The sequence below is a fragment of the Barbus barbus genome (assembly GCF_936440315.1).
Source record: "Barbus barbus genome assembly, chromosome: 13".
Taxonomy (NCBI): Eukaryota; Metazoa; Chordata; class Actinopteri; order Cypriniformes; family Cyprinidae; genus Barbus; species Barbus barbus.
The window spans coordinates 31,827,708-31,851,396 of NC_136741.1; the positions used below are offsets into that span (position 1 = coordinate 31,827,708).

The 23,689-nt window shown below is 36.1% G+C and overlaps 1 protein-coding gene across 12 annotated transcripts in view; it reads left to right on the forward strand.

Moving 5' to 3' along the window:
- Positions 1-2,488: 2,488 nt before the first annotated feature.
- The window catches only part of LOC306879605 (R3H domain-containing protein 2-like), an 88,291-nt gene continuing 67,090 nt past the window's right edge, over positions 2,489-23,689 (forward strand). For 10 of the 12 annotated variants that reach the window (XM_079432679.1, XM_079432685.1, XM_079432688.1 and 7 more), the window contains exon 1: positions 2,489-2,866. The gene's annotated coding sequence lies outside the window, so the exon portion shown is untranslated. The remainder of the gene's footprint in view (positions 2,867-23,689) is intronic. The other 2 variants (XM_079432681.1, XM_079432684.1) reach the window with 2 other exon arrangements.

A 23,689-nucleotide genomic window follows, 5' to 3' on the forward strand; every position in this document is an offset into this window, starting at 1 on the left:
GGTCTGTCTTTCAAGTCTTTTCAGTAAGATAGTTAACAGTTATTTACAAATTATAGTCCATTACAGTTTACATGATGAAAACTGGAATTAAAAATGTCTATAGGGCACTCATTTTAGATTAAATAGTTTTTTTAATCTAACTTGATTTAAAATATCCATTACAGTATAAAAAGAGAAAGAAAATATATTCAATTTTTTCATATCAACATCATAAAATATTACATTAAACCAGTGTTTCTGAAACTGGGCTTAACCCTTGTGTATCAATAAAAAAAAGTTACACTTAGGTCCATAGTGGGCAAAAATGTCCATGTCAAAAAAATGGTCATAAACATTGGAAGCTTGGGAGCAGAGACTTAAGTGTGGTCTCATTTTAAAGAAGACCCATGGCAGATTATCACTGAAGTAAAACAAAGTTTAAAACATGAAACCAAAAAAAAGTTATAGAAGTTTAAGTTTATGAAAATGCTTTATGAACAATATTTTATATAAAATATATATTTTGTTACATGCTGAACTCTAAACCGGCTAGAAAATCAAAGCCATAAATCTAATCAAGTTGTATTCCAAATTTGAGGTTGATATCTCAAAAAATGAGCTCTCAGTAAGATTTTGTTTGGACGCAGTACCAAATTTTCCCCATTAGATGCCAGCGAAACTCTGCTGGTGACACACAGTGCTTGGATTTGTGATTTACAGTAGAGCTTTTCTTTCTCAAATATTACAAGCACACACACTCAATTTTTTTTATGACACACTCTGACATCTATACCAACACACCTACACAATTACACTGCATTATTTATCCAATTGGCTCTATAATACGCAGAAGCAGAAAACAGGAATAAATAGAGGATTTGCTTTATAGACCCTTTATAGACCAAACCTGAAAAGATGGCACCATCTGGTAAAAAATAGTTAAAAAAACAATTGTTTGAAGCCTTGCCAACAGAATGAAGCCTATTAACAAAAATTGTATCATTTTACAGTTAAATGGCACTGCGATTAAAAATAGCAGTTTTAATGGGTTTCAATGGGGACATTTTTGTCCAAAAGGTCCTGAGTGTAACAATTTTGTGTACCTAAATAGATTTATTAAAGGAAATGAGGGTGGAATATTAAAATTCAAATGCAGTTAGCATTAACACAGGCAAAAGTATCAAAAAAACAAAACTAAAATGGACAAAAATGTCCATTAGGGTGCACAAGGGTTAATGTAAGAACTGTAGTGTGTTTGTGAGTTAATAAAAAGCTAATAATTAATTTAAAAACAAACATTTAAACATGTAATCCATAAAAAGTAACCGTAATCTGATTATGAGCATTTTCTAATTACAAGTAATGTTTGGAATCCAGATAACATGATCCAGATGCAGTTACTTTCCAGCACTGCTTAAAGTAAAAATGTTACAAGGTTTTTCATAAATGGCTATATGTGGAGATAGGAGAAACCAACAGAAGGACAAACATCACTACAACACTCCATCGATCTGGGCTTTATGGTGTTGTGGCAAGACTCAATCCTCTCCTCAGTCAAGACAAAAGAAAACACACTTTAAATTAGCAAAAAGCACCTAAAGGACCCTCCAACTGTGAGAAACAAGATTCTCTGGTCTGATGAACCTCAATCCTAAGCATCATGTTTGAAGGAAACCAGGCACTGCTCATCACCTGCAGAGTACCATCCCAAAAGTAAAGTGAGCCAGTAGCAGCCTCATGCTGTGGAGCTGTTTTTCAGCAGCAGGGACTGAGGGACTCATCAGAGTAGAAAAGCTCAGTGCACCAAAATATTGAGATAGCCTTAATGAAAACCCAGTCCAGAGCATGGAACCTCAGACTGGTCAGAAGGTTCACCTTCCAACCGGACAATGACCCTAAACACACAGCAAGAGTGGCTTATAGACAACTCTGTGAATGTCCAGCCACAGCCTGAGCTTGAACCCAATCAAATATTTCTGGAGAAACCTGAAAATGTGCGTCTGCCCCCATCCAACCCGACAGAGCTTGAGAGATGAAGAGATGAGGAGAAGAATGGCAGATAATTGCCAAATGCTGATGTGCAAAGCTTGTCGCGTCAAACAAAAAAGACTTGAGGCTGTAAAGGTGCTTCAGCTAAGTACTGAGTTAAGGGTATGAATACTTATGCAATGCACTCATTTCAGATTTGATGTAGAAAAAAGTAAGAGGCAAAATCGGCTATTTTTTTAAACCCTTATCTGCATATTCATCCGAGACTGAAACGCTGCCGACAGCGCTATCTTCTGTTTCCTGTCAGCACAAACACATGGAACTGTGACGTAAAGCACAGAAAGAGACAGCGTTCTTGTTTCAGTGCTTCCCCGTTATTTAATTCCTCCGTTTGCTGATCACGAACGCATGAGAATGCAGATCAAGTCTCTGTTCTCAGAAGCCGCTTGTATCTCAAACTCTGTGTTTTGTTGGGGTCTTTTTGAAAGGTGTACCTCTGACGTCACGGCCCCGCCCACTCGAGTTCTGTTTGATCACTGCGCGCTGTTGACAGAGAGCTGCCGCGAGCTCGTGCTTGGAGGCGATTAAACGGCAGCGGGCTGTCGTTATTCGGTTACCGGGGGGGGGCTCGGTGGGTTATCACTTTAAACATGTTCACCTAACCCATCCTGAGCGGTAGTAATGCGCTCACGAGTTCGTGAGGCGGCCGATTGTCATTTTGACTTAGCTCGCGTTCGCTTAGCCGCCACAGGCTAATTAATGAACCCATAGTGTGAGGTAAATATTCACTCCAAATCATCGGAAACACGACAAAAACGCCACAACGCGTCCAGAACGCCGACCTACAGCGAGGACCAGTGCCGTTTCGTCGTATTGAATGAACGCGAGGGATTAACGGGTAAGTGACTCACATTTGAACGCTTTAAATGGAACCGGTATCGATGTGTGTGTCTCTGTGTCTCACAAAAGTAGTCAGTGAAAGGATAACGGGTAATTCTTCGGTTAAAGCGTGACTGCACTGACTCGTGAGAAGCGTTGACGTTACGGTAGACGTTGGTTTGAACGCTTGCGTTCTAGATGCGTCGCGTCGTGTGGCGCGCGCTTATTATTAAAACTCATCAGTTCTTCCGTTTAAAGCGCCGTTCACTCCAAGAACAACAAGTAAAGCGATAACTAGAACAAAGTTTTAATAATCGTTCTAATTGCACACCACAACTGTAACTTAGTGATAATAGCATATGGTTGGAATCACTTTTCCATCTAATGAACTGAAGACATTGACAGCCAATCAGAATCAACTAACTTTAAAGAGCTCATTTGTAAATAAACAACGTTATCGTTCCTGCTGTGAACGGGACATAAATACTTCAAGTTGTAAGATCTTCCTAGATAGCAGGTGCACTTATCAGATTTCACAAAAAGTGCTGAGAATACTTTTGTTGTGTTTTGGACATAACCATGATGGTAACACTTGGTAAATGTAGTAATGTCACAATACACGTTCACAACAGACAGGAGTTTGTTGAATCAGTGCTTGACTCTTGAAAGTCTTAAATTGAGATTACTAGGAATAGAAAACTTGTGGAAGTGGATGCAGTGTATGCATGTTTGTAGTTTTGAATCTATAATTCATCAGGTTAAAGGTATAGTTTACTCACAAATGAAATCATTTACTCACCTTTTTCCAAATATGTATTCATCTAATTCTTCTGCTGATCACAAAAGAAGAGATTTTGAAGAATGTTGGTAACTGAACAGTTCACTTCCATCGGTTTCCATGCTATGGAAGTTAATGGCTACCGTCAATTGTTTGATTACCAACATTGCTCAAAATATCTTCATTTGTGTTCAACAGAAGACAGAAACTCGTACAGGTTTGGAAGTACTTGAGGGTGAGTAAATGATGACAGAATTAACATTTTGGGGAGAACTATCCCTTTAATGTTGCTCAGTATAAAAATATTTTGTATGAATTATTATCCAGTAATTCACGTGTGGAGAAGTCACTTATTTAGTAGAAGCTGAGGTGATCCTCAGCTTTACGTCATGAATCTCTAATGCTTTTGCCTCCTTTGGAAGTATTTAGAAGTGTAGTCCACTAGATGTTCAGCACAGTTTCTTCTTGTTTTAGAGCTCAGTTGATTTGTTTGCTTGATGAAATGGGAGTAGGAATGTATTGATCAGGTAAGATTACTCATATAGTTATGCACAGTGTACATACTGAAGCTAACAAAAGGATGTTTTGAGTAACGAGATGCTCAGATTTACTGTGCAATGTCTTCAAATGTTGTATTTCACTAAGTGCACTTTTCAGGAGTTTGTAATTGTGCGCAATGCAGCGATCTACAGTCTTGTAGTTAATATTATTTTTCAGAAGGGCAACAGGTCATCCTTTTTGTCTATTTTCTAAAATGCTTGTCCTGCACTCTTAAAAAATAAAGGTGCCAAAAAGGTTTTTTTCCCATGGCAGTGCATTAGAAGAATACATTTTGTTTCCTCAAACCTTTAAGAATTTTTTTTCTTAGTGTGAAGAACATTTTTATTAATCTGAAAAACCTTTTTCCAATTTTTTAAATAACTTTCTGTGCAGTGGAAAGTTTCCATTGATTTTAAAGATTCTTCATGGAACAATCAATTCCAATAAAGAACATTTATTTTTAAAAGCGTAAGCAGGGTCACAAGGAAATTCCTGTCCAACAAGTAGCATTTTACGTCATGACTGTATGTAGAGTTTGGCTTTGCATGGAAGAAAGAATTGTTTAGTGTAGGCTAGAGGCGTTCAGGATGGACAAATCTTGAGTGTGTGTAATGCTTTAGATCCCGTCACAGCAGGTTTCCCTTGAAATACAGTAGAACAAAACTTAAAAACTGCTTTTTAAATCAAGCTTGTCTTGTTTGAGCAACTGACCCAACTTCATGATATTTACACGGTTTTACTTCATGAAAAGCTGAAGATTCACACCTAGAAACGCAGCCTCAAGCAGAAGTTATGACGTCAGATCGTCAGGTGTGTCATGTTTAAAGATGCTTTGAGCTTCAATCAAGCTCTCGGAGAAGTCAGCACTCAATCATCAATCACTCTCGATCAGTGTTCTTGGTGAAAGGAGCGTAGAGTTTGTCTTTCAGAATAGAGCTGATATCCAGCTGATCTGTCTTTTCCATTGGGGTTTATATGTTGAGGTTTGGCTTTGCATGGCAGAAAGAAATGCTTAGTGCTGGTTTAAAATTCCTGGACGAGTCTTGAGTGTGTTTGTGATTGTCGCTATCATATAAACAGACCGATCGTCCTGAGAGGTGATGTCCAAGCGTTGTGGTCAAGATGTTCTGTTCCTGTTGTCACTAATACAGTAGATAGGGGTAGTTGTTTTAGTAAACAAGTGCAGAAATGGGAAAATCAATCTTTGCTGAATTATTCACGAGTGCAGAAACACTTAATTATCAGTGTTTTATGTTTGCTGAGGAGCGTCTGTGAATTTTTGCTGCTCTGAAGCCTGCAAATCTCTACAATCACCTAAATATCAGTGTTTTAAAAAGGTTGCATTGGTTAGATGAAGAGCATGAGATGCTTAATGTATGTCAGCCATTAGAAATACTTCAGCAATGTCATGTAGAATACGAATGAAATGATTCTTCTTGTAAACCTTGTGCTTTAAATTGGTTTTGTTTATTTTTATTGAATATATGTGCTGCTATGTACTCGCATGCACTTATATTTAAGAACATTCTGAGCTGAGCTGTTGGTTAACTTTAGAACTTCTTACAGTTCTATACTTTTATTATTAAAGCTGCAGTCTGCAACTTTTTTTGGGTTAAAAATGATCTGAAACCAATATTTGAGCAAGTACATAACCAGCTCGATTCACAACGGTTATCTTATAATAATGTTTTCTGATTTGAGTGGTACGGGTAGGTTTTCACGGGACATTCGAGCATGGCACTGCATCATTACGTCACGTCTGTAAACATGAAGAAGTTTCCCGGCTAGCAGGCTATCGCGTGTGAGGATACTGCAGGCGGCAGATCGTTTATAGCCTTTTTCTCACAGCAGCTATAATAATTAAATGTATCATTTTGACGGCGGATTGTAATCCAGAAAGGATTGTGTTTATGAAACACATGTGAATTAAATGAAATTATATTCCAGTTTTAAATGTGCTTCTGATTACAGATAGCCTGGGATTACATAAAACAACCAGTTCGAAGGGAGCATAGTTTGCTTTTTGGGTTAAAATAATTTCTTAATATGAATTTCGAATGCTATGACAATTAGATTAGACTGTACAGAAATTGAAATCTACACGATAATACTCACTATACTCAGTCACGCAATGCTGATGTTGTTAACATTAATAATTTGAGAATAAAGTATAACAATAATAATAATTTACACGGTTAGATGTGATATGAGCTAACCGATTTTAGATTTAATCACTATTGGTAGCGCGATTTATTGTAATGGTTTTTTCCTCAGTTGGTCAGAACTATGGGTGGGCGATATGGGAAAAATATATATCAATTCTTTTTTTGAAATTTCATGATTTTGTCATGTTAGTTTTACTATTTTGGTTTTATAAGTTGTCTGAGCATTACATCCAAACTAGAAAGACAAAGCCTTTCCAGGTAACGAAAAAAAAGACATGGCAGATATTTAGGCCAAAGTGGGCGAAGATAAAAAAAAATCTGTCATTATTTTATCTTATTAAAAAATAAAACAAAGATACACATTACAAATACACATAATATACAAATAAAACGGAGTGCTTTTATTTTCAGGTACAATAGGTGTATTTTGCAGCAGTATTCAATGAAATTTAATGAACAATTATAGAAATAAAACACTACATGGACTGATTCCTAAAGCAACTGTATTAAACAAACAGTTGCTGGTCCACAGTGACTTCCATAGGATTTTTCTTTCCTACTATAAGTCAATGTGGACCAGCAACTGTTTACCCTCATTCTTCAAAATGTCTTATTTTGGGTTCAGCACAAGAAATTAATAGAGGTTTGGGACAACATGTGAGTGAGTAAATAATGACAGAAATTAAATATTAGGGTGAACTATCCCTTTAATGACAGTCGACAGTATGTTTAGTGTCCTGTCCCTTTAAGAGCTGCACGCATCTAATATACAGACACGCATCCGTTTCTCTCTTAACTATTTACTTTCATTTTAGACATAAAGTACTATTTAAACAACTTTCGCATAATGTCTTAACGTTTCGAGCACGCAGTCTCTTCATCAGAATAATTAATTGACTTAATTTTGCGGCCCTTCTCTCAGCTATCAATATACGAATGAAGTTCAGTCAACACAATTCACATCATTTCAATCTGTTCTGTGCATTTATTCCCCAAGAACATGTAGTGAAGTCTGCATATTCTGATCTGGAAAATGAATTATTGTTGGCAAAAGCGTTTCTGTCAGATGTTTGCTGGCATTGCAGTGTTATTACCTGTTGAAACGCACATCTCTGCTGCATCGCCACCAACTTTGTCATTTATCATTTAATACATATTCGCTTTGAGTCAAGCGTCAGATAAAGACTGTTAATCTGGACTTGTTGAAGATTGGCAGATAATCACGATTTGATTAATTACCCGTCCACAGTTATAAACGCACGCATCTGACATCTGATTGATGAAATGCGCCTCACGGGCTTCATATTTTAAGAATCAGCCCAGATCTCGAGGTGTGTTTCTAAAGTTGCGCTTTAATTCAAACACATTAGGATGCATTTGTGCCGCGGACTGTAATGCGCTTGGAAGGCACGTTTGGCGCAGTCCTCCCACATATGAGATGGCGGGTGTTCGCTCATAATTAGCTGGAAGGGCTGCTGTAATATTGATAAGTAGCCGTTTGTGAACCGTAACGTGCCGTTTGCCCCGGATCTGCTGCCGGCCTCAATTCCGGAGCGATTGTGCTTGTGTTACGGCGTGCATGTGTGTGTGGTTTTGGTCCATCTTGTGTTGGGTTTGCAGCAGCACTGTGTTTTTTCTTGGGAGATTTGAAGAGCTATTTATAGCCGCCTGCTGGAGCAGCGAGCGTGTGCTGCGCCTCCTCCCTCCTGCTCATCTCATCTCGCCTCCCGGATTCATGATGCTGTTAGATTCTCCTTCCTCATCTCACATCTTTCTTCCTCTAATTCCTGCTCATCTGTTGTTCCTGTCCTCATTTTGTGTTTCCTCAGCTCTTTCCCTCTGTGCTTTCGGCACGACCACCTCCCCTCTGCTCCCTGTGTGTTACTGCTTGTGAATTATTAATGGCTGCTGGATGGCAGTGACTGGAGGCGACCCTAAGGATCGCCGCTCTTGCGGAGGATAACCGTCAGTTATCTGCTTTAAGACGGGACAGAGACATGCTGATATGATAGGCAGACAGGGACTCTCTGTGTGTGCGAAACTACATGCTTTCAAAAATGAGTCATGCACTGAAAATAAAGTTTTCATTTTGTCGCCAACCAAAACAGAAAGTTTGGGTACCATGTTTTTTTGGTAATGTAAAACACGCTGCAACTTGTTCACTTCATATACATTATGCAGTTAACTTCAAGCACACAAAGCGCACACATGTATGTAGCTTGTAGAATGTTGGAGTAATTTTTACAAGAGAAGACTATTTCAGTCTTTCTGCTTCAATTTCATGTTTCATTTAATGCATTACCTGGCGTTTTTTTGTTTTGTTTTGTAATTGAGTTTAACAGCAATTCTGAACGCAAATTATTTCAACGTAAATCCTACTTTTTTGTTTTTTTCTTCTGTGAATTTGTATTTGTGTTAATTGAAATAGCTACACGAGGCCATGTTTATTTGTATTGTGTGTTTCCCACACAGTGTTTTCACTGTAAATAAACTAGTTTAGGCTTGGCATTTATAACAAACGTTGTTTCTAATGAATGGCACTGTTATTAGTTTGTTATATTATTCCTTTTCCGAATACTGATAAATTTAAAGAATTTGTTGTAGAGTGAGAGGAACTAAAATACTAAAATGTTGCTTGTATGTAAATGTTTCATGTTATATACCAGTATGTTACTTTATTTCTGAATGTAACATAAAATGTGACTTGTTAAATGATACCATGAATGCAGCTTTGTCCTCTCAACAATGCAAATTTGACCCAGTGCAACTTATTTTCAAGAAAATGCATAATTAAGTTGGATTAAGTGTGGTGTTCTCAGGTCATATATTAAAGCAGTCATAGTAAAGTTCTTCAGAAACAAATCACATCTCCGTATTTCAGAGATTTCTGTTTACTTGTTGTAGCTTATCTACGTTGTGTGCACAAAATAGATGCTGACACGGTCAAAATGCATCTCTGGAGGATTGTTAATTAAACATCACCGTTTCAATCCATTATCTTAGTCCTTCAAAAAACTAATTTGGCTAAAACTGAAAAAATTAATTTTAATCCCAAATTTTAAGCAATAGTTAATCCTCATGTTATGCTGAACCCGTTATCTTATTTAGTGGAGCTCAAAAGGTGAAGTTTAGGAGATAATCATGCTGCTCTCTTCCATCCAGCAACAGTTTATAGTCTTCCAGTCTCCAAAACAAGGCAAAGAAACAGATGAAAACACCATTAAATTGGAAATAAGGATTATTGGAATGTTTTGCAAGAAAATACTAGTCTTTCCACTTTAAATTTCATGCTTGGTTCAGTTCGGTGTTACTTGCTATTAAATTATTTGTGACATTTACTAGCAGTTTCTGAGTTTGTAAAATATATATATATATATAAACAGGCTTATTTTGACAGATGTGGTCGCTGTAAACTTCTGTGCAGAAAAACCTGGGTTGACGTGAGGATGAGTAAATGATGAGGCGAGTGTCTGTCCTGTTGCTGGAGATGGACAGTAAAAGCAACAGAGACCGACAGCACAAACGCGCATCTCCAGTTTCTATTGATCCGTGATAAAGAGCTACGCTGACCAGGATTCTCTGACCTACTCTCACAGTCCTTCCTGGCTGCTTTTGCTTTGCTACACAGATTTCACATGGATGTCAGGTGGTGACCAAACGCAGCACTCAACACACTGTCAGAAGGTGTTGGGCTCATTGTCAAATTAAGACAGTGCGCTTTCTTTCTAATCAGTATAGGTTTGCAGTTGGCTTTAGCATTGCTTTTGCAGATGCCTTTACCTTGATGTCTGCATGTCCTGTGCCTTGTCTTTCTGTTCCATCCAGAAGTTAAAAATAAAATGAGCATTAACTGAAATAAGTATAAAAACTTATTTCAGCTAGTTGCCAAAGCATCATTTCTCATTTAAATTTAGTTTTTTTTGTTACAAGTAGTAAAATAACTAAAACTTAATAAAATCTATATAGACTAGGGCTGTGCGATTAATCAAATCGCAATCGAGATTTGAGACGTTGCGATTTGCTAATGGCAAAGCCTGCGATGTGGACACGATATTACTCTGTTCCAGAGCATATAACTGCCAGCCTTGAGTTTGATCTTACTAACACCTCCGTTCTCCCGATCAGCACTGCTCTAGCCAACTGCGTAAACCATTTAAAAAGGGTCAGATCGAAAGTTAGGCAAATTAAAACTAAAGAAAAACGTATGTAACTACAGCTTAGAAATGACAGACAACGAACAAAAAAAAGGTAATTTGCAAGAGCTGCGTCACAACGCATATCAAGAGCTCCCTTATCGGTTCTGCTTTCAGTCCTGGAGAATAAAAGATACATTTTTAGATGTTTTTATTAGTAGTCTACATGAACGTTATCTTACACATTTGATCTCCCCAACAGATTAATTTGAAATAAGTTTATAATGCATGTTCGGTAATTCAGAAGACCGCACTTAAACTCACGGACGAGCCGTTTACAAGCAGCCTGTCTCGTATTGCTCTTTTATACTCACGGTCTCGCGCCCGGTTCTGCTCCGTAAGTCTCTCACGAGCGCATCTGGAAATATGGACAACGCAGCCTGTGTCAACTCGCGCCTGGCTCTGCGTTTAAAATGAATGTAAATTAAGTTTAACTGCTTGCCAACTTTCACTTGGATGAAATGAAACATTCAGCACATTTCCCACTTGTTCTTAAAATCCCAAATACTTAATGAATGAATCAGCCCATGTAACATGTAATACTTTAATAATTGACTAAAGAAATACAGTTCTTTTATTTATAAAAAATAAACAAATCTTTCCTGTGAAATTCAGTAATTCTGTAAAAATAGTTATACCATTATAATTTTCCCTGCAGAAAAAAAAAAAGTAGAACCCCTCCGAAACACTGAAGCTTGACTTTAGAAATGTAAAATCCCAAATCAAATCACAATATCTGTCAAAAAAAAATCGCAATTAGATATTATATCTAGCCCTAATATAGACGTTTATGTAAAAATGACAAAAAACACACAACACGATTACTTAAACGTAAGCTAAAATTAAAATGAAAAGAGAAAAAAAATATATTTCAAAATGAACAAATTCTAATATCATTGATGCTAAAATAGGACTGATTTATGTACTTGGGCTTAGATTGTGCTGTACTGAGTGTCTAACTAGTGCATATTTTTGTACATTTATTTATTTGCGTTTTAATTTATGAATATATTCTCAGTAAACCTGCAATTGTGTGTACGTGGGCTGCTGACAAGTGTAATATTACTGTGATTGCCAAAGAAAGATTTTTTTTTTCATTTGAATTTCATAATTTGGCTAAACACCAAAGAAAGATTTTGGCCACAAACCAAAAATATCTAATCTGTAATTGTTTTTAGTTACTCTTCTCATGGGGATCCTTGGAAGACTTTTGCATCCTACTGTTAGTACAGTTCATAATATTTTGTTAATGTTCATTTATTCAGTTCTGCAGTGTGACGCCTCCAGAGATTTTTATCATAATATAAGATAAAGTTTACAGATTTTTGAGGAATTAGCAGTAATACCAGTTGGAAACAATGAGTCCGAATAGATGAACACTTTAAATTTCACACAATGATCAGCTGCAAACAGGGTTATTATAGTTAATTAAAATAAAAACTATAAACATAAAAACATTTTTTGTTATTTGAACATTTTCAAATAACATTTTAACAAATTAAAATAAAAACAGAAAAAAATTAAATTAAAAATCACACAGATACTAAAATGCTAGTTTCAATTATTATAATTTTTGTTCATGCGTTTTTTTATGAGCTCATATTAATTAGTAGATACATGGAATATTTGTGCTTTTATATATTAATTTTGAACAAAACAGGAACTAGTTTTGCACCTAAAACACACTTTCTCTTATGCTATTATATTATTTTAACCTATAATCTGGCAGAGTCCCGTCTGTTTGTGTGCATTTGTCTTTAGCGTGGCGTTTTCATTAGCATTGAGTTTCTCATCAATACTGTTTCACTCAGTCTCAGAGCAAATGAGTGAAGGAGACGGGAGGGAGGATGAGTAAATGAGCACATGCTCTCTCGCTCAGAGAGATAGAAAGAGAGAGAGAGAGAGAGAGAAAGAGAGCGGCTGTGCTTCATTCAGAAAAAGCAGGGGGGCGTCAGAAACGAAGTGAGGGAGGAAACTAAGCGGAGAGGTGGAGATCTGTCTGTTCTCTGTTAGTGTGGACTGAAATGCGCTCGCCGCTGCCTCAGAGCCATAAGCAGCTAATGATGCGTGGAGATCAGCGATAAACCAGCAGATACAGTAAGCCGTGTGTGTGGTGCATGAGTGTGCGCGTGCATGCATGTGAAAGCTGTTCCGAGTCTATTGCATCTTGCATTTATCATGCTCTCACAGCGATCTTAAAATCACACTCTGAAACCATTGTACTTATGACTAAACCTGCAGGTGCATTATGGGATATGTAGTCAGAAGCTGTGTGACTCTGTACGAGACGGGAGAAAATGGGTCCGAGAGTTTAGAAGAGATGCGCTGAAGTTTGTGTAAGGCTGTTTAAAAATGCATTAGCATGTGTTTGTGTGTCTGCATTCAGAAATGACACACATCTGCAGCTTTCTGGGTTTTGACATCATTCGCTGACGTCAGATGGAGCCGCTAGAGGTGAATGAGTGGAACCGTTTTGTGAATATGCAATCGATTTGCTCGAGTGATACCAGGATGCATTTCATGCAATACTTCACATGCATGTTGTGCATCATGTTAGGCGTTTGAGCGACAGGCTTTGCGCGGGTCAGTCGCTCGTGGGTGTGTGTGTGTGTGCATGCTATCGCCAGCGCTTCCCATCTGCCCATCGCGTGCAGGTCGATAGAGAGAGAGACAGTGTTTGCTGAGGTAATGAGGAATTCCCTTCCTCCACGTCCTCGTCCCTTGTGCCGGGGGCGGATTGTTAGAGGAGAGAGGCGTCATTCATGTCAGAGCGGAGGAGACCAGAACACGCAGTACATTAGGAGGCGGCATAGCATGGGAGCTTTCTTCAGAAAGGAGTTATTTAATATCTAGATGCTTTAGCTATTACACTGTATGTAGTTTGATTTTTATGCATTTGCTCTGGAAGTTGATGAGGTTGATCTTGGATGAGGATGAGCCATCATAACCAAATCATCTAGCATTGGAGGGATTGTTGACCCAAAAATGAAAATTAGAGGTATGAATAAAAATAACAATAAAAATTATTATATTAATAGTCATATTACTACTGCTACTACTAATACTCCTAATAATCATTATTTATAATAAATAGTTAATTTTACTAAAATGTTAAACCAAATAAGAGATATTAATAAAAAAAAGATAACAAATTAAATATAATTATTATTGAATTGTAGCATCAAAAACATTGTATTTGCTGTTAATTTACTCACCCTCAGGACGTCCAAGATGTAGGTGACCAGTAGAACAGTAAAGAAGTTTTTAGCTGAAACTGTGATCCTTGGTAATTCAATTCAATGCAAGTCAATGGTTACTGGTTTTTAGGAATAAAAAAAGCATATCAAGGAGCACAAAATGAATCCCTGTGGCTCCTGGAGATATATTGAGGTCTTATGAAGCAAAACAATCAGTCTATGCAAGAAACTGAATATAATTTTCAACAGTATTACTAGGGATGCACGATATTGGATTTTTGGCGAAATCCTATATGCCGATATTTTGGCCGAGACATATTTTGCAATAATGTACTTCACTGTATTTCATTGGTTTGGACTCATGTCATCTATATGAATATTCACAAAGCTGGAATGCTGCACTTTGCAACAATAGACCTAACTTGTGGTGAGAAGCAGCAGCAGTCGTCCAGAAGCCAGGAGAGAAAAAGGTACTCCTGTCAGAAAACGTACAAATAAAGATAATTTTAGATGTTTAATTACTATCTGGAGCATTGGGATCGCTATAAGAGGGCTTAATGAACTCACTTCTGTGAAAACCTCAAATTCGACCAAAACTGACATTTTTCACTTCTTTTGACTGTATAGCTCAAAATTAGTCCGAGCGCATTCCGACTCATTTTGCCAGCACGGGTCACACATTTCCTTTTGTTTGGAAGGAAGTGTCGTGTGTATTTTTTTTTTTTCTTCATGTAAGCTAGCTTCAGACCTTTAAATCAAAACATCAACATTATTTTATGACATAACATTTAGACTGTGTTTTTGATTAAATAAAGCAGTAATTTGTGTAGGCTATTTTACTTTTAATTTGATTAGAAGTAGGCCAGCAGCGCCCCCTACAGATTAAAACTCATTACTGAACTGGCGTTAGGACCCGGGGGAGGCTGTTGCTGCTGCCGTTACACGTGCTATTACGGTTACACTGAACGCGTCATTCTGTACATGCTTTCACTGATTAAATGCAGCGATCAAAAACCGTGAATCTAATCATCATTCAGACAAAACTTTGCTTCAAGAATGAGCCACAATGCTGATACGATCTAATCACTAGCACACCCTGAGCACATGTGAGTTAACGTATTCCACTTATTGGCAAGATATATCGGGATAAGATTTAATATCGGGCAGATGCCGATATTTACATTTAAAGCCATTATCGGCCGATTCCGATATCAGTCCGATAATATCATGCATCCCTAATTATTACTTGTAATCCAGAGCTCAGGCTAACGCTGAAAAACAGATTCATTCAGGAACGAAACATGGAGACATACAAATGCTGTGCTCTGTTTTTTTTTTTTTTTTTTGGAGCTATTTTTGTTGGTAAAACGGAAGAACAGACAATATTGTGTCTTGTTTGTTGAACTGTATGAAACGGGTATCACCGAAAATAACTTCTTTCTTGGTTGAGAAATAAGGTTGAAATAGGAGATATGAATATGTTTGGCTTTAGTTCAGCGCAGATTGACATGCGTCAATGAGTGCGTTTACATGGAGCTGTTAATGCGATTTTATAATGAGATTTTGACAATATTGCTATTAATTTTTACCTCATGTAAACGCAGTACTTCGATTTTAAATAATGCGATTTAAGCTCATAATCGCAGCAAGCATAATCATATTAACATCGAAATATACTGGCATGTAAGCACCTTAATCGCAGTATTGCCGCTCTGACCAAAGTGAGATACATGAATGTGACATACATGAATAACGTGACACGCACCTGTAATAATACGGAGATAATTCCGATAGCACGTGAATGCAGAATAAGAAACGATGGTGGGGAAGAAAGCATCGCAATTCTGGGAAAAACACAACTAGCTGCCAGCAGTCTCTGTTCTTTACCCTCATCCAGAAACGACGGCAGTGTATAGACAAATAAATTCCATCACATTTCTATGGTGCCGAAAAAGCGTGGAATATAGCCATACAAAATCATTATGCATTAGACCTAAATAAATTAAAACAGCGGCCAGTAACACACCTGCTCTTTCTGAGTCCATTTGTGCTGTCCAGTGGGGTATATGAATAATGGCAGTAATAAAAATTACCACAATTCTTAGCGAGTAATAAGAATAATGGAAATTGCATGTAAATGGGAGTAAGAGCTTTGCTCTTGACATGTAAGCGTCAAATGCGATTAAGTCCTTACTCTGATTATTGAAAATAATCGCATTACTCGTGCGCATGTAAACGTAGTCATTTTTAAAAAATTTATTATATATGTTAAATTAATTATGCGTTAGGGTTACACTATTTGGCCCAAAAAAATATTTATGAAAAGGTTGAAAACTATTATGCCAATACTACTACTACTAATATATACATGTATTATTATACAATTATTAATATTATAAAAATATTTTTTTACTAAATATTAAAAAATATTAAATGTAACAGTAGTAGTAATAATAATTATTAGTTATATAATTTTTTTTGTAATATAAAATATGAAACCAAATTAGAGATAATAATAAAAATAACATTAAAAATTTATATAATTAGTATGAATAATCATATTATTACTACTACTACTACTACTACTACTAATACTCATAATAATCTTTATAATAAATAATAGTTAATATTACTAATGTAAAAAAAAAAAAACTATATATATATATATATTAGTGCTGTCAATCGATTAAAAAAATTAACTAATCACAATTTTTTCCTGAAATTAATCGCGATTAATCCCACCTAACATTAAACTTTTTAAATCTACTTTTATATTGCAATAATTTCACATTTACTCTTCAAATTAATGTAGAAACAACATAAAGACGGTATATTTTTAATATTTGATTAATGGCATCTTTTTAATGAATGAAGGCCAGTATCACTGACACCAATATTGATGTCTCTATAAAATAATTATTTTTTCCCTAATATTTAACCATTGACTATTGCCATTCAACATTACAGTATAATTGAGAGCCATCAATTTTAATATTTATTAGACTTTAATAAAAATAACTTCTAATTTAAGTGAACTTTAAACAATTTTCTTATAAACACAGTATAACCAATGTCATATTTAGCTACCTATGCCCTTCAGCAAGTAGGAAATATACAGAAATTGAATAAAGTTTTCAAACACTAAATTCTAAATTAAATACAGATGAGTCCTTAAAGCTATAAAGTTATTGATTTCCTTTTTTTTTTTTTTTTTTGTTCTTTGATGAACAGACATCACAGCAGCTGGGTTAATAGGTTATTTTGGCTGCTTTTTCTTTAAGAGCTGCCGAGGCGGATCTGACACGCATCGTGTTTTCTCTCAACTCACTTTACATTTTCTGACCCACTTCAGGTCTTAAAGTCTCTATTAATGATCTGACGAGTGTGGACAGTTTTGAAAACCGTTTCAGAGACATGTTCTTAAATGTGACTCATATATTTCACGCAAGCACAGTTTTAAGGCAGTTTTAATCACCTTCATGACTTAACTGACCACGACATTGCATGCACATCGTTTCTTTCGCGCTTTGATATGAAATGATAAAGGCTACAGCGTGCGGCAGCGCCTTTGTTCAGTACAGTACAGTTTCCGCGCTCCTTTGACTCACGCCTGACGCTGAAGTGAAGTTGAAGCACGCGTCTGAAACATCTCCTATTTGAAATGCTCGTAAAGACGTTCTGTGACTAAATTAGCAAGAAAAAAAGGAGACAGAGGCAGCAGTTGTGAGTGGGGGTGGCCAACACTAGCCCCGCCCCTGTTAACGCCGTTAAATATTAACGCGTTAAACTGAAAAAACTAATCACCTGCGTTAACGCGCTAATTTTGACAGCACTAATATATATATATATATATATATATATATATATATATATATATATATATATATATATATATATAAAAAATAAATTATTAATATGGTATTATTGTATTGTAGCATCAAAAACATTGCACGCTTTGTCCATTTAACAACTACAGAAATTTTTCTGATATTTACGATGTTGCTTAATTGTTAATCGGCAGTAAAGCCAGTGTGCGTTTATAGTGAATATTGTTTGTTTCTGGGCCTCCCCCACACAGAGAGCGATGCATGTTCTCCTGCAGAGCCGATCTACGCGTGTGCATCTCCACCTGAGCCTCACGCAAACACACGGGTTATTTTTGGACGCCGTGTGCCAGAACAGAGTGTCAGTGAGAAAGAAACACAGAGCGAGTGAATCCTCAGCAGAGATGCGAATAAAGCCAGAGAAATGGAGACTGCACAATGCTGCTCTCCTGAATAAAGTATCTGCGTCTATAAATAACATGCAGCGCTCTCACACTGTTATTTCGCCACATTTTCCCTCCCCATCATGTAACACTCATTTGATCGTTCACTTTTCATTTTTCAGCGTGTACTGAAGCGGTTATTTGGAAACTAATCACAGGTTTGATGGCTCGGGTGTGTTAATTGATACTCAAGACATTTTTGAGAGTCATACAGCTTCGGATTACATGCATTGCATGAATATATATTGCATAATACATAGATATGTGCAGGTAATAATAATTTGTGGTGTTTGTTTAGTGATGTGAAAACCTGGAGCATTAAATCAGGCTGTGCGATAAATAAAAAAAACAAAAAAAACATGATCAATTCACAAAGGCTGAGATTTAATGAAATATGCAGAGCACGTTTCATAGGGCACTGTGTTCATTTACACGCATGCAGCTCATGATTTGGTGTTTTCAGTGTCTATTAGTGACTCGTTTCGCAGTAAATGCTGCATTTTCCCAAAAGTGTAATGAGAAGTGCTTATAAACAGATTATCAACAAGAAAATCTTACTGTAAAACTAAATTCTTATATTTTTCATACTCATTTTACTGTAAAAATATATATTTTTAATATTTTACATTTATTATTAGTCTTATTTTTGTAATTTTTCAGCTGTGCCGAAAAAACCCCCCATTGTAATAGTTTTCCTAAATGCTCTTCTTTTACAGTGAAATATCACAATGATATTATTTTAATTTTTATTTAGTGTTATTGTAATTTTTCAGTTGTAATGTAAAAAGAATATTATAGTATTTTTCTTAAATACTTTTTTATTTTACAGTAAAATCGCAACAGTATTATTGTTTAATATTTTTATTCTTTGTTTAATAAACTTATTGTAATTTTCCTAAATGTTCTTATTTTACAGTAAAATAGATTATTATTTTGTTTGATAATTTTATTTTTTTATTCTAATTTCAGTTGTACTGTAAAATAAAATTATTAGTATTTTCTTAAATATTCTTTGTTACAGTAAAATATTTCATTTCAAATGTAATATTTTTTTAGTGTTGTTATTATAGTCATATTGATATTATAATCACAAAAGTTGTTCTACAAACAAGCGCCGTAAATCTGGAAATCTTTTAAAATTGCATTTTAAATCACAATCACAATTTTTATCAGAAAAATTGCAATTCATTTTTTATTTTGCCTTTTTAAATAAACCCCCCACCCAAAATTGTGCTGCTATTATTATTATTATTATTATTATTATTATAACTGTTTTGAAGAGATTAAGAGTTAAGCTAAATACAGTTTTAGAGTTTTTAGTAAAAATACATTTTAAAAACATGATATAATTCAGCCATAAATTGTCTCGCCATGAGAATAGCCACAGAAGCTGGTATGGCGTTAAACACAAAGTAAGTATTATTATTATTAAATTATTTGCATGCATTTATTAAGTAATTGGTAATTTGCCTGAGCAGCTAGTCAGTTTTGTGATATGTTCTAAATTACTCCCTTATCTCAAAATAGGCCTGTATAGATCAGCTGACTCAAGTTCACCTGACAACTAGTTAATTTAGCCAACCATCATGACGCATCCACATGTTTACTAATTTCATATTTTGCCACATTTTCACTTCTCTAAACTCCTTTATATCCGAATCCTGCAGATTCTCCTCCACGATCCGTGCAGTAAATGAGTTAAAGCTGTGTCTCTGTCCTCATGAATATTAACAGAACAGCTGATGGATCGTGAAGAACTCGACATATTGCTCATGACTCACGCAGCTTCTGACAACGACACGCAAGATGTCCGAGCGCTGAGTCAACATGTTCCCCGAAAATAAATATTTAGCCTTTTGTTATTTTGTTATCGAGCTGTGACAGAAATTAGCGCAGGCTCAATTAGCTCAATAGACTGAACATCGTGCCAGTCTGGAGTCACATTTACACAATCTAGTCCATTTATAGCATTCGTTACGATAATTAACCGATCTGCTGAACAAGTGATTCACTGGAAAAGATGTTGCTATCCAGCAAGTGCAAAAATTAGATCTTGAATTCTATCTTCAAATAAGTGAATTAGTGCTGTAAAGTTGTGCAGGAGACTGAAATGTGATACTGGATTGATCTTGTAGATGAGAAGTGTTTAGTAAACTTGTATTGCGTGTTAAAGGTGGAGGGTTTTATCTGAATATAGGCATATGTGGATGTAAATGTAGGCATTTAAGAATTTGTGAGTATATACGATTAGGAAGGGACATGTATTAAGTTTCGTACATTCATACATTTACATGTTCTGTCATGACAAATCTCAGAAGATTTTAGCATGGTAATGGTTAGGGCTGGGCGATATGGCCAAAAAAATGTATAATTTTTTTTTTTCATATCAGTCAATATTGATGATAATCACGATAAATGTCAAATATTTCTTTCCTTCAAGTTTAAAGGCAGAGTTTTGCTCCAATTGAAAAAACCAGACGGTTAATTGTAGTTTTAAACTATTCTTTATGGTCAGAACATGACAAACACTTCCTTGTTGAAATCTTTACACTTTTCCAGTCATCTTTTCTTAATAGAGAAAATAATTTCTTAGTTCTGCATGTTCTGAGTAATATTGTTTCAAATCTAGAAACAGGTTTGTCTTCCCTGATATTAATAATAAAACATTTTTGTCTCCTTAGAAATACACATTTGAGTAGCTTGAGTTAGGATGCAGATGTAGATTTGTTCACTATTAAAATCAGTAATATCTGTAAAAATTGTAGCAACCTCATTTTTATATGGTGAAATTTAATTAGCCTATTCTGACTTTTTTTTTAAACTATTGGTCTACCATAGTAGTATACATTTAGATCATGATAATCACAGTTAAAACCACAAATATAGCACCTCAACACCATGGTAAAAATATAATATGGCTTCTAGGTATTTGTATGAAAATACATTTAGTATAAACACACAAACGCTGTAGCTTAAAGGGATACTACACCCCAAAAATGGATATTTTGTCAATATTCACCTACTCCCATGTCGTTCCAAACCCATAAAAGCTTCTTCGTCCTCAGAACACAATTTAAGATATTTTGGATGAAAACCGGGAGGCTTGTGACTGTCCCATTGACTGCATAGTAAATTGCACTGTCAAGGTCCATAAAAGTATGAAAAGCATCGTCAGAATAGTCCATCTGCCATCAGTGGTTCAATCTGAATTTTATGAAGCGACGAGAATACTTCTTGTATAAAAATAACATTTATTCAACAATTCGTCTCCTCTCTGTGTCAGCGTAGCGCCATTTTGGAGAGCATCCGATGAAAGCAAAGTGTGTACGCTATTCTCTGTTATCAGTAACGCATGGATGCGTATTGTATGTTTATTTACGCTTTGATTTGAACGGAAACGGCGTATCCATGCGTTACTGATGACGTGTTCTCCTGAGTCAATTGGGCAGTCACAAGCCTCCCGGTTTTCATCCAAAATATCTTAAATTGTGCTCCGAGGACGAAGAAGCTTTTATGGGTTTGGAACGACATGGGGGTAAGTGATTTAATGTCAAAGTTTTCATTTTGGAGGGGAGTATCCCTTTAATCTCAAAAAATACTGTAATTATATTCCATTACTCCTCCTTCAGTACATTTAATACTATAATAAAATTAGACTAGAATACCCACAGTTCTGACACATTTTTGATGCTTCAAATGACTAGTGCTCTTGTTCTGCCTTGGCCTCATAAACATTATATAGAACATTTATCGAACTCTTCATATCGTTTATCGAAAATTTCTATCGCGTTATAATTATCGTTATCGATTTATCACTCAGCCCTAGTAATGGTTTTGGCAATGTTAATGTATTTGGTCTTGGCAGAATAGATCTGCTACGCTGCTGCTGTAGTTGTTTATTGCTGTAGTTGTAGATTATTGCTGCTGCTGCTGCAAGCAAGTACAGGAACTTGTTACTGCCAATGCTGCACAAATAGCATATAAAATAACCCGTGGCAGATCTACGCAGGTGGAGCTGGGGAAGGGGGAGGCTGCAAAATGCTCAAGTGAATGCTAACCAGCCAGTTAAATGTAAAGCAGCAAGCTCATTGGCTGCATATGCAACATGAACCAATCAGCTTGTACCAAGTAATTTAACGATGTGAATATCATCAGTTACGTTAAAACCCATCAGCCTGTGCTATCTAGAGTTTAATGAAAGAACTAGGCATTCAATTATTCATCTTATCACTTTGTGCACAATATTTTTAAACGATGGCTGTGTAAATCTTGTTTTATTACAACTGCAGGATGTATTGTTCGTGCTATTAATGTTCACTGCTTGTTAAAAGCAAAAAAAAAAGGTGGAGGTGTTTCGGCAGTCTGCTCTCTTTCAGGTCCTCTGTGGGTGTGTGTTGTGCTGCATTGTTGCTGGTGTGTAGAAGGTGTAGTTGACTTCCTTCAGGTTCAGTCATGCCATCTTCACGCTTACTGTGAACCCGCCGTCATTCACCGGCCATCTGCTCATGTGACGCCCTCGCTTGACACATCTCATCGGCTCTAATCCGTCAGATCTGCGGCAGAGCGACAAATAATTGCACTATGTATTGTGATTTAGATTTTATTTTGATTAATCATGCTGCCCAATTTGAGCACTACTATGTAGTCCTTTTTTGTTTTTGGCTGTTTGTATGCTTCTGTTTCATGCGTGTTCAAGCTTAAATGTATGCTTCATTCATAAATACACATGAATTTAACATGCATGTCAATGTGTGTGTTTCATGACTATTTAACCACTTCCATTAAGTGCATATTATGCATTTACTGGTGTTACATCGTTTAGTCATGAAGGGTTTTACACTGATTCATGTTTTTTTTCCTGATGAACTCATATAAGAGTGATCGAAGTTTGTGAGTGTCCCAGTCGTTTGGGAGTCTGTTTATCTGTGCTGTCTGTGTACTTGATAGCTGATGTCTCCTTTGCATACTAATGATCAACCGTGGGAAAATGCTGTATAATTGTGTGTAATTTCTCTGTGTGTGTGTTTGCTAGAGGAGAGATTGAGGCAGAGGAAGGGAAAAATCAATAGCAGCCCATAGAGAGCAGCTAACTGTGTAATTGGCTTCAAAGTCATCAGGTTCACTGCTTTCCTCTCATGTACAGTCTTAATGTGAAATCGGCGGATAGTGTGTTAATAATATATTATACAGTAGCAGCCGTTGAGCGTCTGTGTATTACAGTGAATCCTGGCCTGAAACAAACGTCACTATGACCCTGTTGCTGGTCTTATTGTGCTTGTTTCTCTGTTTGTCTGCTCAGTACTCAAAGTATTTCATCTAGTGATCGACCGATATTTATTTTTTATTACCGATACCAATTATTTGTATGTTTATGTGCCCGATAACCGATATGCAGAACCGATATTTATTTACTGTTATAAAGTAAATAAATGGCTGCCTGAAGTCCATACTTCACTTTGGTTTTTCCTCCTTTCAGTCATCTTAACAAAACATTTTTGAGAATTAGCAGTCTTTCATGTAGGGCTCTAGACTCATTCTTCCCACTGATCTCACTTTTGCGACTAACTTTCTCAGTTGGTCGCACGAGCACATAATTTGTTTTTTGTTTTTGCTACAACTTTTGATTAATCATTGCATGCTGATGAACTTTTATCATAGTTTATAGTTATATGTAATGAAAGTGTTCAACATTCAACTCATTC